Genomic DNA, 14448 nt, shown 5'->3' with positions numbered 1-14448 from the left:
GTATTCTTGATCCTCTGGTATCTGGGGCTTCAGTGACTGGGGAGAGACTGTCTCTCCCAGGGCTAAACGGTTCCCAGAAGTAGCAAAGGACCTGCACAGAAGCATGTCTTTCGTTCGCAAACTAACCAATCCAGAGCCCACACTCTATCTGGCTCTTCCACTCAGGAGGCAATATTCCTAATCAACGTAGGGCCACGTCCTGGACAACTAGGGACCACCCCACAGCCCAGAGCCTGCTGAAATTATTTGAACCTTCCAATCCTAAACCTACTCAGCTTGCTTACTATGTCTTCTTCATTCCCTCCCTCGAAAACCACAATAAGGACCCCGCCCACACTTTCTCCTCTCCTCTGCCTCCTGACCAATCCTGGTGCTTTCCCGTGTGGCCCTGTGTGATGTGGGTTGCCCCCTCCTCTTGAGAACTACGAGTAACAAACTCTCTTTTCAATGGCAGTCATCTTCTGAGCGCTTGGTCTCACCATACCTGAAAAAAATGGAAATCCCAGGTGCGTTTTTTTTTTAACCCCTTTATTGGAGTATAATTCCTTTATAATGGTGTGTTAGTTTCTGCTTTATAACAAAGTAAGTCAGTTATACATATACATATATCCCCATATCTCTTCCCTCTTGCGTCTCCCTCCCACCCTCCCTATCCCACCCCTCTAGGTGGTCACAAAGCACCAGGTACATTTTAAAACACAGAGATAGACACACACAGAGGGAAAATAGTGTGAAGACATAGGGGGAGTGTCATGTGAAGATGGAAGATTGGAGTGATGTATTTATAAGCCAAAGAACACCTGAGGCTACAGGAGGTAGAAGAAAGACTGGGAGCAGTTCCCTCCCTGCTGACTCCTCGAGTTTGGACTTCTGGCTTTCAGAATGTGAGACAATAAATTTCTGCTGTTTCAAGTCACTCGGCTTGTGGGACTTTGTTATGACAGCCTAGGAAACTAATACACCACCTAGCCGATTATTTTGCTTTGTTTCCTTTATTCCTCATTGTTCTTTTATGTAATGTATTTGTATGTGTGTTCCACTCATTTCAAGGTGACCCTCACACACATTACTGTGTTCGGGTCTCATGAGGTAGTCAAGCCAGCGGGAAGCTCATTTAACCTGAGGCTCAGAGACTTTGGGGGACCTGCACGAGGTCCCCCCACAAAGCAGTGAGGCGGGGGGTAGACTAGTGCTACCGGGGGCTTGTTGTGTGCTTCCCTCACATTACCTCAGGACAGCCCCCCACCCATAACCAACCTGAGGTTAGTTGCTGGACAGTCATTCTAATCAGATAACTCTGAATGTAGGAAGGACGCTCTCTTCTCACCTCTCTCTCCGGTCTTTACTTAGCTTCTCAAGGCAGAACCATACGAAGGCGGTCAGATACCTACAGCTTTTCACGGCCTTGATTGGAACCAGCCGGTACTGACTGGACCGCCTGGGGAAGCTGTTTCCTCGAAGGACGATGCTGGGCTTACCGGTGCGTGGTGAAATGAGACAGGTGGCTCTAGAGACCCCTTCTGTTGCCCCTCTGGGCTGTATGGGGGCGAGGAGGGGAGGGCGGAGAGAGGCCTGGGACTGTTCAAGCGTGTAGTAGTGTCACGACAGCTGGAGCCAGTTCTGGTCAAGGCTTGGCTGGGTGCTGTGGATCCCCGTGACCTCTGACACCAGGTGCCTAGGGCACCTCTTGAGGTTCCTGCAGCCATGATCTGTTTCTTCCTTGTTCAATTGTTACAAAGATTCTTCCACATCAAGGATATTTTGTAAAGTTATGCCAGGATCTTGGGGACCACGAATGGGGGGCCATCCCAAGAGGGCTATTATACCCATTTTGAAGATGTGGACCTTGAGTGTCAGTGGGGTCAGGTCTCCCAGCCAGTCAGGGATGGCACTGGGGGCAGGCCCTTCTGGCTCCATAGCTCCTGTCGTCACACTGGGCTGAGGCCGGGCAGGGTCCGTGCCCTTGCCTCTTTGGTCATTAAGCGTTGTTTAGGAGGTGACTCAGAATGCGATCCCTGTGTGTGAGAGAGAGACACCCAGCAAAGGCTCAGTGAACTCTCCTAGGTGCACTGAGTATGGCAGGTGTGCCTGATGCCACTGGATGTCACCAGCTGAGGTGGGAAGGATGGAGAATAAGAGGCAGAAAAGTCAGAGTGTGTCCCGGGGGAGAGAAGAAGCAGGTGAAAGAACAGAAGGAAAGAAAAGTGCAGAAGACACAGAGGGACACCCCCCCTCGCACACACACACCCTGCCTGTCCCCTCTAGGCTCTTCTCTCCCAAAAAAACAATTCAAAGAAGGTACCGCTGTCCTGGCCTCAGTGACACTGGTTCCCAGGACTGCCCGGCCTTGTTGTGCCTTTAACAGGAGAAAGCAGGCGTGACCAGGGGCCTGCAGCTGGTCAGGGATGGTGTGAAAGCCTGGGGTGGGAGTGAGAGCATCGGGTCACAGGTCCCAGAAGCTGGGCTTGGGAGAGGCTGATGGAAGGAGTCTGGGAGGCGGGGCTCCACCTCAGGGTGGGCGGGGCAGGTGGCCTGGCACTGCAGACATGGCAGCCGATGGGTGTCATGACAACAGATAAGAAGCAGGTCTGCCTCGCCTGCCTGTGGGAGGCTGAATAACGGCCTCCACATACGTCCCCGTCCTAGCCCCCTGAACCTGTGAATGCTGCCTTACACGCCAAAAGAGACTTCACAGATGCAATTAAGTTAAGGATCTTGGCAATTATCCTGGATTATCCAGCTGGGCCCCAGCTAATCACAGAGGTCCTTTCAGTAGCTGCAAGCCTCCCCAAGCATGTAGTGTAGCAGAAGAAGTTTCGTTCATCGGATGAAAAGAAAGTTTTAAAATTTTTATTGGGGTATAATTGATTTACAATGTTGCGATAGTTTCTGCCATACAGCAAAGTGAATCAGTTATACATATACATACATCCACTCCTTTTTAGATTCTTTTCCCATATAGGTCATTACAGAGTACTGAGTAGAGTTCCCTCTGCTATACAGTAGGTCCTTATTAGTTATCTTCTTTATATATAGTAGTGTGTATATGTCAGTCCCAATCTTCCGATTTATCCCTCTCCACCCTTACCCCCCCGGTAACCATAAGTTTATGTTTTACATCTGTAACTCGATTTCTGTTTTGTAGACAATTTCATTTGTAGCCTTTTTTAAGATTCTGCATATAAGGGATATGGCTGATGAAAACTTATCGAACGCCCAATGCGTGCCAGGGACTGCTCTGCAGACCCGGAATATAGCAACGACTAACACAAAACTCCCTGTCCTCACGGTGTTCATAGTCTAGCGGAGGAAGACAGGCAGGAAATAGGCCAATACTTGTGTATCAGGTGGCGGTATGCACTGTGGGGAAAACTAGCAAGGTGAGGGCAGAGAAAGTGCTGGGTGGAGTGGGGATGGGGTGCTCAGTGGGGGCCTGGTAAGATGCAGTTTGAGCCACAGAGCTCTCTGAAGGAAGGGAATAGCCGGACCCAGGCTGGGGCAGGAGCATGCCAGGCACTTTCAAGGGTAGCAAGGAGCCCAGGGTGGCAGAGTGAACAGTGGGGCAGCGACAGCACATGGAGTGTGTGCAGAAGAAGAGGGTGGATGGTGTGGGCCCTCGGGACAAGGGAGCCCCTGGAGGATTTTTAGCAGAGGAGTGAGCTGGTGTGAGTGTTAAAAGATTCCCTCTAGGAGACCCGAGACACCTCCTTTCCCTGTTCTGCTACTGGGCCCGCTGAAGGGTTGGCCCTCAGCTACATCACTAGAAACACAAAGAAACCACTCTTCAGGGCTCCATCCTCCTCTTCCTTACCCCATTTCTCCTCATTAGTGGACCCACTGGCCTATGCGTGGTCCTCTCCTCTCTTCATTTGCACAACAGCTCCCTGCCACCCAATACCCTATCAGTCATTTACACTTTAGTGAAATCAGGGATATGTATCCCGTTACCTTCTCCAAGGCTGTGGATTGAATTGTATCCCCCAAAAGACATGTTGAAGTCCTCATCTTCAGTGCCTCAGAATGCGATGCTATTTGGAAATAAGGTCATTGCCGATGTGATTACTTAAGATGAGGTCATACTGGAGCAGGGAGGGCCCTTAGTTCAATATGACTGGTGTCATAAGAAACTGATGTGAAGATATGAGAAAGGAATGTCAAGTGAAGGCAGAGGCAGAGATTGGGGGGATGCAGCCGTGAGCTGAAGACTGCCAAAGATTGCTGGAAACCACCCAAAGCTAGGAAGGGGCAAGGAAGGATCCTTCCGTAGAAACTTCAGAGGGAGAGTGGCCCTGCCAACACCTTGATTTCAGACTTCTATCCTCCAGAACTGTGAGAGAATAAATTTCCGTCTCCATTGTTTTAAGCCACCCAGTTTGTTGTACTTTGTCATGGCAGCCCTAGGAAACCAATACAGGGGTGTTATCTTTTTTAGGATTGTATTCCTAATTGTGAAATTTTAAGATTTTATCCTCTCCAAAGAAGATTTCTGCATTCTATTAGCCAATAGACCAATCAGACCTTCCCTGAAGGCAATAAGGCTTTGTTGTTTGGGGGGAATCCCAGGGCTCCATGAGAATTCAGAAGGGCCCATTTCTCTCCACTGCCTGGAGGTGCTTATGTTTGGGGAGTGGGGCAGCTGGACCGCTGCCCCACTGCTGGGTAGAGTTTGGCTCCAGGACACTGAGAGTGTGGGTTTGGCAAGAGGAAGACATGGGGGTCTCAGTCCTGCACTGTTGCAGAGGCTGGATGAAGGGGGCCTGGAGCCCAAGGACATTAGATGCTCAAACCTTGACTACTATTTATTTGTCTGAGGATTAAACTATCCATAGCTGTTAATTACTGAGCCTTTCCCTGTGCAGGTCTGTTCACGGGCCGGAGATACAGAGTGATCAAAACAGAGTTCCCTTCAAACAAACACTCGTACGCAAATGTTCACTGCAGCATTACTCACGACAGCAAAAGGTACAAACAATCCAAATGTCCATCGGCTGACCAATGGACAAGCAAAACGCGGCATATCCACACAATGGAATGTCATTCAGCCAGAAAAAAGAAAAAAGAAGTACAGCTATCTGATGCGGTGAGATGAACCGCAAAGACATCATGGTAAGTGAAAGCAGTCAGACACAAAAGGCCGCATATTGTACGATTGCATTTATATGAAACATTCAGAATAGGTAGATCCACGGTCACAGGTTGGAGGAGGGAAGAAAGGGAAACAACTGCATAATGGGTATGGGGTTTCCTTTTGGGGTGATGTAAGTGTTCTGGAACTAGGTAGTGGTGATGGCTCACGACATTGTGAATGCACTAAATGTCACTGAGCTGTACGTTTTAAAACAGTAAATTTTATGTTATTGTACTACACAGACACACAAAACCCAGAGTCCCTGCCCTTCTGCATTCAAGTGAGAGGAGACAGACGATTAACAAAGAGATATACATTTAACACAAGTGCTGTGAAGACAAGACAGGCTAAGGGGACAGAGAGTGACGGGGAGGTGTTGTTTTACAGGGTGTTCACTGTTGGCCCTTCTGAGCAGTATGTGAGGGAGAGAGCCCAGGAGATGGCTGAGAGGGGACCCTTGCAGGAAGAGGGAGCAGGAAAGACCAAGACACTGAGGCAGAAGCAGGCTGGAGTGTTGGGGAACCGGCAAGAGGCCAGCAGGATGGAGCTGCGGGAAGAGGGCCTGCAGGGGAAGAGGTCAGGGCAGAAGAGGCAGGAGGCTGCCCAGGGAGTCTCGTGGACCAGGAGCCCTGGGAACCCCGAGGGGTGGGGCAGAGGAGCGCAGGGGAGGGAGCATGCGCAGAGGCGCGGCCAGGAGGCTGTGGTCACAGGGTTTCACTGCTGCCTAATGAACAGGTCGAGGAGACTGGACAGCCTGGTTTTGGCTGCGTCAAGTAATACTAATGAGAGTTATTCAGACGACTTACCTCTGGTCTCGGTTACCACGCAACACGGTCAAGATTAAGCAGGTGTGTAACTAGGTAAGGATTTTTGTCTTGCTTTTTGAGCGCAGTGCCTAGGTAGGTATGTTCATTTATTTTTCATTTAGGTTGCAATGAATGACATACTGTATTTCACACAGGTGGGTCTCCTGTTGTTGTCTGCCTTCCACGGGGCTCCCTGATCCCCTCACCCTGCTTTCTTCTTTTCCATTGCGCTTACTTCTCACTACTCAGGCAGGTATATACCGCTGTGTGGTTGATTTCTGTGTCCTCTGGGCCAGGCTACAGTACCCAGTTTTTCAATCACACACCAACTTCGTGCTGCTGTGAAGGTATTCTGAGGATATGGTACACATCTACAATCAGTTGACGTTTAGGAAAGGAGCTTACTCTTGATAGCATCTAATCGGTGGAAAGGCCTTAACTGCAGAACTGAAGTTTCCCTGTGGAGGAAGAGATTCTGCCTCAAGACAGCAGCCTCCTGTCTGTTTCCAGGCTGTCTGCCTGCCCTGCAGACTTCAGACTTGCCAGTCCCCACAACCACATGCACCAATTCCTTGAAATAAATCTCTTTCTATATCTACTTCTATACATACACATATGTAGACACACACACACACACACACTTATATATATCTCCTACGGGTTCTGTTTGTCTATTTACCGTCCCCTCCCCCAGATGCCTGTTTCCTTCACAGTGGTGTCCCAGGGCCTAGCACAGTGCCGGCAGTGGTAGGGGCTCAGTCAGTATTGCCCAATGGATAGTTCTTTATAATTCTTGTTTATTTGTGTGGTTGTTGGCTCGGCTTGAAAATCAAGGGAAAAAAAAAGACCCACAACAGTCTTATCTGAGCTGGGATTTCCCAGGGGAGCCCAGGGTTGTGGGTCCTACTCTTGAGTGTGTGTGTCTATTTGCAGCTGAGAAAAAGCTGTGGCAGTGAAGAAAGGTTGCAAATTTAAACTCAAGTTCAGGTTCTCCTAGCAACATGCCCACCCCCGGCTTCTGGCTCGTGTAATCCAAGCACCAAATACGCACAGCTGGGGCAGTGCGCGTTACTAGGAGAACAGGGACTCCTGACTGCCGTGGTACTACCAGGGGCATGGATTGGGCGGTGCCTTTTGTTTCCCCAGTAATTGTTTTACAGCAAGGTGTGCAGGAGGACCCAGGTGAGTGGGAGAACGAGGGGGAAAAGCATAAACCCTGATGTTTGTTTGTTTGTTAGTATGTTTGTTTAGGAGCTAGTGGTTCGTGCAGAGCCTCTTGTTTCAGAAAATGTCCCAAATGGGTTTGCAATTAGGGACAGAGTCTGTAGGAGCTTATGAAGCAACCAATTCCCCGTGCTGGTTGGCTTCCAGCATCCGTAGGCCATCTGGATCAGAGCGTAAAATGTGCGAGTGGATTGGGGACGGGGTCTAAACACCAACGGATCAAACTGGCATTGGTTGGGGCCGAGAGGGATTTGGGTTTCCAGATTTTACATTCACTTAATTACATTCACAGACCATTCTGACCTCCATCTTCTATCCAGTTGTTAGGGCCGAGTCAGTCAGGTTGACTGGTTGAAAAACAAACCAGGACACCCGCCCCTGTCGTGGCCCTGACTCTCACTTTGTTGGCTTGGAGGAACGTTAATTAGCCTGGAGAGGATGGTGTGGTGTTGGTTGGGGGATGGGAGAACAAGAGGAGGGCCAAAGAAAATTCCACTCGTGGCCGCCCTTTATAAGTATCGTCTCCAATTGGTAACCACCCTGTGTTACCGCTTCTACTTTGTAAAAAAGGAAGCTGACTCAGAGGGCTGAGCTGTCCTAGTAAGTGACAAAGCTGCGATTTAGGCCCAGCTCTGTCCCATTCTGAAGATCGCCTTCTTTCTCCCATGTCTGCTGCCCCGGTGGAATGACATTATCTGCTATAGGATTTGAGGAGAAGAATCTACATAACAAATACTTATAAAGGGCCTACTGTGTGCTAGGCAATGTCCCAGACCTGGGGATGCACTAGTGAGCAGAGGGACACGGCCCTGCCCACATGGAGCTTTCAGTCTGGATTCTAGATGATGGATGCTTCACTGGAGGACCAGCTGGAGGTCACAGGCACCACAGAGTTGGGGTGGGGTGGGGAAAAACTCAGGACGGGGAGTCCAGCGGCCTGCAAAGCTAAGTCATACAGTGTGACTGGGACAGGCTTGTTTACCTGCAAGTGTTTCCAGACAGCTAGAAGCCATTGGTAGCAGTCATTTGTCGGCAGGACTCGATACAGTGCATTTCAGAGGTGAGGGAGGGAGGGGGAAGGAGCCCTTAGTGGGCTGGCTGCCCTCAGGGAGCCAGAAGGGGAGCTCTTGGGTGGCAATGTGGATAATTCTTTTCTAGGACCAGCAGAAACCATGCCCAGAACAGGCTCTTTCCATTTCTGATGGCACTTTGGGATCTACATTTGATTTGCTCAGTGCCACAGGCATTCAGACGGAGCTGAAGTCTTGTGTCAGATGAGGAAAAACCTAATCATTGGTTGGTCTGGAGTCTGGAGACGTGACTTGCTGTCTGGGGCACTGCGCAGAGGCAGCCTCCCTTCTCCCCACTGACACTAGTGCTTTCCTGAGTTAGGAACATTCCATAGTGTAAGCGTTTTCCCTTTGATGGCTGTCTGGCCCTCCGGAGCAGGCGACCTGATGTCCCGATTCCTTAAACGAGATGAGTTCTGAGTGGGAGCAGCCTGGGCTCAAGAATAGGCCCCCTGTTAATCTAAGCTGCATCAGGAGTGCAGAGCCTGCTGACTCTCTTCATGTTTCAGGTAAGCGCTTGGACCCCACATACTCTGCATGCCAGGTTTAGTGACACTCACGGTAACTTACAGGTGAGAGGGCAGAATTCCAAAAATAGCCCTTTTCCGGTCATCTCTCTTGACCTCCAGCCCCCCGCACCACGCACACCCCATTCCCAGCTGCTCTCTGGACGTCCTGCCACACTTCAAAGTCAACGTGTCTTCCTTCCCTCAAGCATCATTTCTAGAGTCTTCTCCATGCCAGGCCCACTAGGGGTGGAGATAAAGGGTCAGAGAAGAGATGATGCCCTATTACGTGGCCAGTCTCTGTTTTTTGGTTGTTATTTATTTATTTATTTATGGCTGTGTTGGGTCTTCGTTGCTGCGCGTGGGCTTTTCTTTAGTTGCGGCGAGCAGGGGCTATCCTTTGTTGTGGCGCATGGGCTTCTCATTGCAGTGGCTTCCCTTGTTGCAGAGCAGAGCTCTAGGCTCGCGGGCTTCAGTAATTATCGCACACGGGCTCAGTAGTTGTGGCTCGTGGGCTCTAGAGCACAGGCTCAGTAGTTGTGGCGCATGGACTTGATTGCTCCGCGGCGTGTGGGATCTTCCCGGACCAGGGCTTGAACCCATGTCCCCTGCATTGGCAGGAGGATTCTTAACCACTGCGCCACCAGGGAAGCCCTAGTCTCTGTTGATCTGGTCTCCTCCTTCCTCCACTGGACCAAGCATTCCTTGAGAGCAGGCGCTGCTTTTGCTCCCTGGTGTGAAGTTCTCAGCACCTGGGGGTTAGCACATAGTAGGTGCTCAATAAACATTTGTTCCTACCTGTCGAATAAATGAAACACCTGATGGGGGAAGCTGAGAAGGGAACCAGCAGTTGCGGTGCACCCCGCACACGTGTTAGGGTGGAGGGGAGCAGGAGGGGGGCACTTAACTATGTCCCCGGGGTGGCGCTCAGGGACAGCTTGCAGGGGGAGGCGATCTTGAGCTGAGGACTGAAGAATAAGTGGGAGAAAGGGGAAGCGGAGAGAGGAGAAGACACTGACAAAGCAGCGCAGGGCACCAGCTGATGGTATTCTGGGGCAGTGGAAGGCGGCAGGGTAGCAGGCCCAGGGCAGGTGGACAAGCTCATCTTTCTGCAAATCAGCCCTGCCTGCCCTGACCTCCCAGTTTCCGTGGAGGCACCCGGAGGAGACCTGTTCTCTCTGTTCTCCTGGAGACTTTTTCGGGCAACCCTCCACAGCCCATCTTCTGTCTTCCTTGGGACTCTTGTTCTCTGGGTTCTGTGCTCGCCCTTCACCCTGGGACCTCCATCCTGGTCCCACCGCCCTGCGTTTATGTTCTGTTTGCCTGGGTTACTGTGCAGGCTGCCGAACTGGTCCTTCTGCCCTTTGTCTTGTTTGGCTCCAATCCACCCCCATACGCTTCCGCCAAATTCTTCTTTCTAGAGCTCAGTCCTGACGGCAGTCCTCCCTGCTTAGTAGCTTTCAGTGGCTCGCAGGTGTCTACTAAATTAGGTGAAAACTTCTTGACTGAGCGTGCCAGGACTCCAACCTGTAGGTCTACCTAACCTTCTAGAATCTTCTTCCATTGTCCACATTCATGTGGCCAGCACCACACTGGACTCTTTACTCTTCTCCAAACATGCCTGAGTTCCTTCTGCCTGGACTGTCTGTCCCCACGTCCCCAAATGTCAGTGGGATCCTATACATCTTTCAAGGCCAGTCTCCAGCTCCGCTCTCCCCGTGAAGCCTTTCGCCGCTCCCCAGTAAACTTGATTGTCTAGCTCTTACCTCGTGTCACAGCACAGTTCTAAACTTCCCGCTGAACTGGTTCTCCTGGAGCATGAGGGGTCGTCACCAAGGTTGGCAGCAGTGAGGGGCTAATACGTGCCTGATGGCCAGAGGACCCAGGGAGACCCCAAACCCTAGCATCCACTACCCACAAAGTCCCAGAGGGACAGTTAGAGGAAGAGCAGAGACGAAAGAAGAGTCAGATTGGATGCAGCTGGGTTTGGGTCCCCACGCCTCACACAGCAAACTGGGGTCAGCTGGGCTGAGCCTGGGGGCCTTGTTCTCCCCGAATCTCTGCTCCTCCTGTGCTCTGGGCAGCTGCATGGAAGGACAGGGAGAGGGCATCAGCCTGGGCCAGTGAACTGATCTGCTGCAGGAACACAGGAGAGGGATGGGCCAGTCACTGCCCCGCCCCAGCCCATGTTTCAGGAACAGTGGCCACATCCACCTGCAAACATGGGCCAATCAGTGACCTGCAGTCTGACCAATCAGATGAGCATTCTCCCTCCTCGGGACAGAATGACGGGAGGTATGCAGAGATGGGGAGCCCTGAGATGTCTCCTCTTACCTCTGGAGTCCTCCCCCACAACACCCAGCATAGCACTGGAGACAGAGTGGGAACAACAGAGACATGTTGGATGAATTTGAAACCAGTGCTGCCAGAGTGAGTGATGGTCTGGGTCTGCCCTCCCGTCAGGGTACAGACCTGGAATCTCTAGACAGGATGGAACTGACATCAGAGTGAGCCCTCTCCCTGCCTCCCCACGAGTACCCATACAGTGGTGCACAATAAGTGCCCATGGCCCCCTGGGCTAGGAGGATTCAGAGGAGGCGTACGTGAAGGTTTACACCCAAAGATCCTGGCTCTCTTTGGGAGACCATCACAGAGGAAATAGATATTGCATGACAACATGGAGCCAAGAGTAAGGAAAGTCTACGAAGCAGAACAAGTCAGGACAAAACCACTGGGCAGTGGAAATACATGGGCTGTGAGAGTGAATGTGACCCTCTCTGGTTAGGGAGAGAGGACAGAGGGGAGGAAGGGGCCATGGGGACCTGCATAGGCACCCTGTATCAGAGGGAACTTTTAAGAGATGTGTCAACCAGGGAACTGAAATCCCAAACTCGTGTCTGCCCTGCCAGGTGCTGGGGCTCTGGTCAACTTGCCCCAACCCTCTCTCCTAAAGTGGGTCTTCTGGCTCTGCCTATCGTGTGCAGGCAGTGGGTGATGCTTGTTGGCTCACTGCTTCGCTTGCGGGTGGGATTTGGGGTCAGGGCCGCCTCTTATTTCTCTCCCTTACTCTGCTGTCAACTCCCATCGTGTCTAGAGGTTCCCAGTCCTGGACTCTGAGGTGGGGGCAGCCTTATTCTCGTGATACTGGGCCAGTGGTCGGGGGGCCTGGACTCCACATCTAGAGAGATCAGAATGGGACCAGCACGCGGATTTGTTCTCCTACAAGGACGATGCGGCTGCCTAGTGGAGGTGTTCACTCAAGTTCTGAATAGAGCTGCCAGTGATGTCCCAGGCCAAGGTGAAAGCCAGGGCTTCTGTGATTCTGCCTTTGCGGTGGTTCTGAGTAGGATCCTAGATAACTCTCTTGGCTGCTTCTTCATCCTCCAAATGTTTTGGGGGATCATAGTGTCTATTCCACAGGTTTCCTAAAGAGCAAGCTGCCTTCTAAATTCAATGTGGAAAAAATCCACAAGACATTCTTGATCATTTAAATTTCCCATATGGAACTTTGTGGTTTTGGATCTCAACTGCATGTTCCTTTCCTGCACCTCCAAATAAAAATCTCTTGTTTGAGGAGTTTTTAATAGTGAGGACTTGAGGGTCTTACTTTTGAAGCAAGTGTATTTGTATTTGCCTCTCGTCACATGGCTGCTAAAGTTATTAAGGATCAGGAACTCCGACTAGCGATGGCTATTGTTCTTGCAAATGCTTTCCCCAGTGTTATCTTGTTTGAGTCTCACAACCCCTCTGTGAGGGAAGTTGGATAGGTGTTTATTTTTATCATCTTCTCTCCAGGCACTGGCTGATGGGGGCCGGGCCGCAAGGAACCAGGGCGGAGCTGCGGTTGGAATCTGGACTCTCCCTGGGTCCTGTTCCCTAGATGCCACCCACAGGGTGAGGAGGCTGCTCCCGGCCTCAGGGCTGCAGACGCCCTCTATCTTCGTCTCCTCATCAGCCCAGGGCAGTGCAGGGTAGTCAGGGATTTCATGGGACAGGAGCCTCCACCCCCAGCCAAATACTCTCTTATGGGAGGAGAAGCCTGAAGACCCCGGTAGGAACAGACAAGGGAGAAAAGAGCCCCTGCAGACAGCCCTGCTTTTCCAACTGAATTAATTTCCTGTGAGCTAGATCCTACCAGTCCTTTTGGTGACATTCTCTCCACCCACCAACCTTCCCTTTCTTTTGCCTTCTCTTACCTTCGTGCCTGCAGAGGCCCAGGACAGCTAGACCCCGACGCTCTGGACCTTCAACTCCACTGGCCTCCCCACCGCCGATTCCGCAGGTCGCCACTGGGTGGCGCAGCCGCCCAGGGTGTGCGGGCTCGGGTCACGGCTCTGGCTGCTGGTGGCGCATCCTGCCTTCCATCTCCTCCAACCCCAGCGGGGAGCCGGGCTCCTAGGGGCGCTGGAGAGAGGAGGCAAAGGGAAGGGGGTGTCTTCCCGGAACCTGGGCGCGGGTCCCAGGCTTTGGGGCCAGGTGGAGCTGAACAAGGCTCAGGGTCGTTTAAGGAGAAGTGGGCGGGTCAAGATGCCCGGGGTGGGGCAGGGTAGGGAAGGGAGGGGTGGGGAGAGGAGGACTTGTTGGAACTTCTTTTTCCCCAGGGAAGCCATCTCAGGATTAGAATAGGCCAGAAAATTGCATTCCAAGAGCAGAGGAGAAAATATCAATGCACATGATTTGGGGAGGGGGGTTTCTTAACCTATTAACAAGCACACAGCACTTACTACATGCCAGGCGCTTTACAAATGTTAACGCCTTTAATTCTCAGAACAACCCCACATCTCATTTTGCAGCTGAGGACACTGAGGCACAGCTTCCCCAGTTAGTAAGTGGCATAACGGGGGTCCCACCCAGGCAGTCTGGCTCTCCTGCAGTCTCCTCTCAGGGCTGGGGTGGGCATCAGACCCCCTTCTCCTTGCAGACTCTAAGGAGGCATGCCTGGGCTCTGTGTATAGTTTAGCTCTGATGCCCTCCTGCTTTATTAATTCATTCTTTCAACCAATGTGGATGTAGGGCTTCCTGTTTGCCAAGCATGCTGCTTGGCACTTGGGCTACAGTGGTCAGCAAAACCAGCCACAATCCTTGTCCTTGTGGAGACCTTATCCCTGTGGAGCTAGTCGGGGAGACAGGGATTAATTAAATAATCATACCAATGACACTTACGGAGATCAGTATTCTAGAGAAGGCTCCTTTTTCCTCCTGGCCCCCCTCCTTGCCCCCTACCTGAGGCCTGCTGGGCATGTCTGAGCCCCTGTGTGTCTGCTCAGGAGCTAAGGGGACAGATGGTGACTAAACTTAGTTGCACAGCCCTTTGTGACTTAGAAGGCAGCTCACATCCATTATCTTGTTTGGCCTTATCCAGGATTGCCTGGCGTGATTCTCTTGGGGAGCCAGGCTTTTTAGAAAGGGATGCTTTAATCCAGAAAAAATTCTGGGCGAGACTGGAAAAAGTCTTTGGTTTCCGACTTGGGTTTGAATCCAGACTGTCACCTGATTTGTAGTGTTTGCCAATTTCTGTGGTCCATCTGTTGGTGGATTTCAAGTTACCAATGTGATGTCACTGAATAAGGAATTGGGAAGAGATGCACAAAACTGACTTTCACATCCTGTGTGAGCATGCACCAGCCCACTGGTCGTGGTGTCTCTTACTAGCTGTATGAACTGGGGCAAGTGATTTAACCATTGTAACTTCAGTTTCCTCATCTGTAAAATGG

At 51.4% G+C, this 14448-nt stretch overlaps 1 long non-coding RNA gene across 1 annotated transcript in view; it reads left to right on the top strand.

Moving 5' to 3' along the window:
• Positions 1 to 440: 440 nt before the first annotated feature.
• The window catches only part of LOC114898470, a 76896-nt gene continuing 62888 nt past the window's right edge, over positions 441 to 14448 (top strand). The window contains exons 1-3 of the long non-coding RNA XR_003794377.1: positions 441 to 506; positions 1351 to 1480; positions 4860 to 5106. This is a non-coding gene — a long non-coding RNA (uncharacterized LOC114898470). The remainder of the gene's footprint in view (positions 507 to 1350; positions 1481 to 4859; positions 5107 to 14448) is intronic.

The sequence above is a fragment of the Monodon monoceros genome, unplaced genomic scaffold (assembly GCF_005190385.1).
Source record: "Monodon monoceros isolate NGI ecotype Baffin Bay Population unplaced genomic scaffold, NGI_Narwhal_1 Super_Scaffold_18, whole genome shotgun sequence".
Lineage (NCBI taxonomy): Eukaryota > Metazoa > Chordata > Mammalia > Artiodactyla > Monodontidae > Monodon > Monodon monoceros.
Note: the sequence above shows the minus strand (reverse complement) of the source record. Positions and strands in the feature narration are given on the sequence as shown.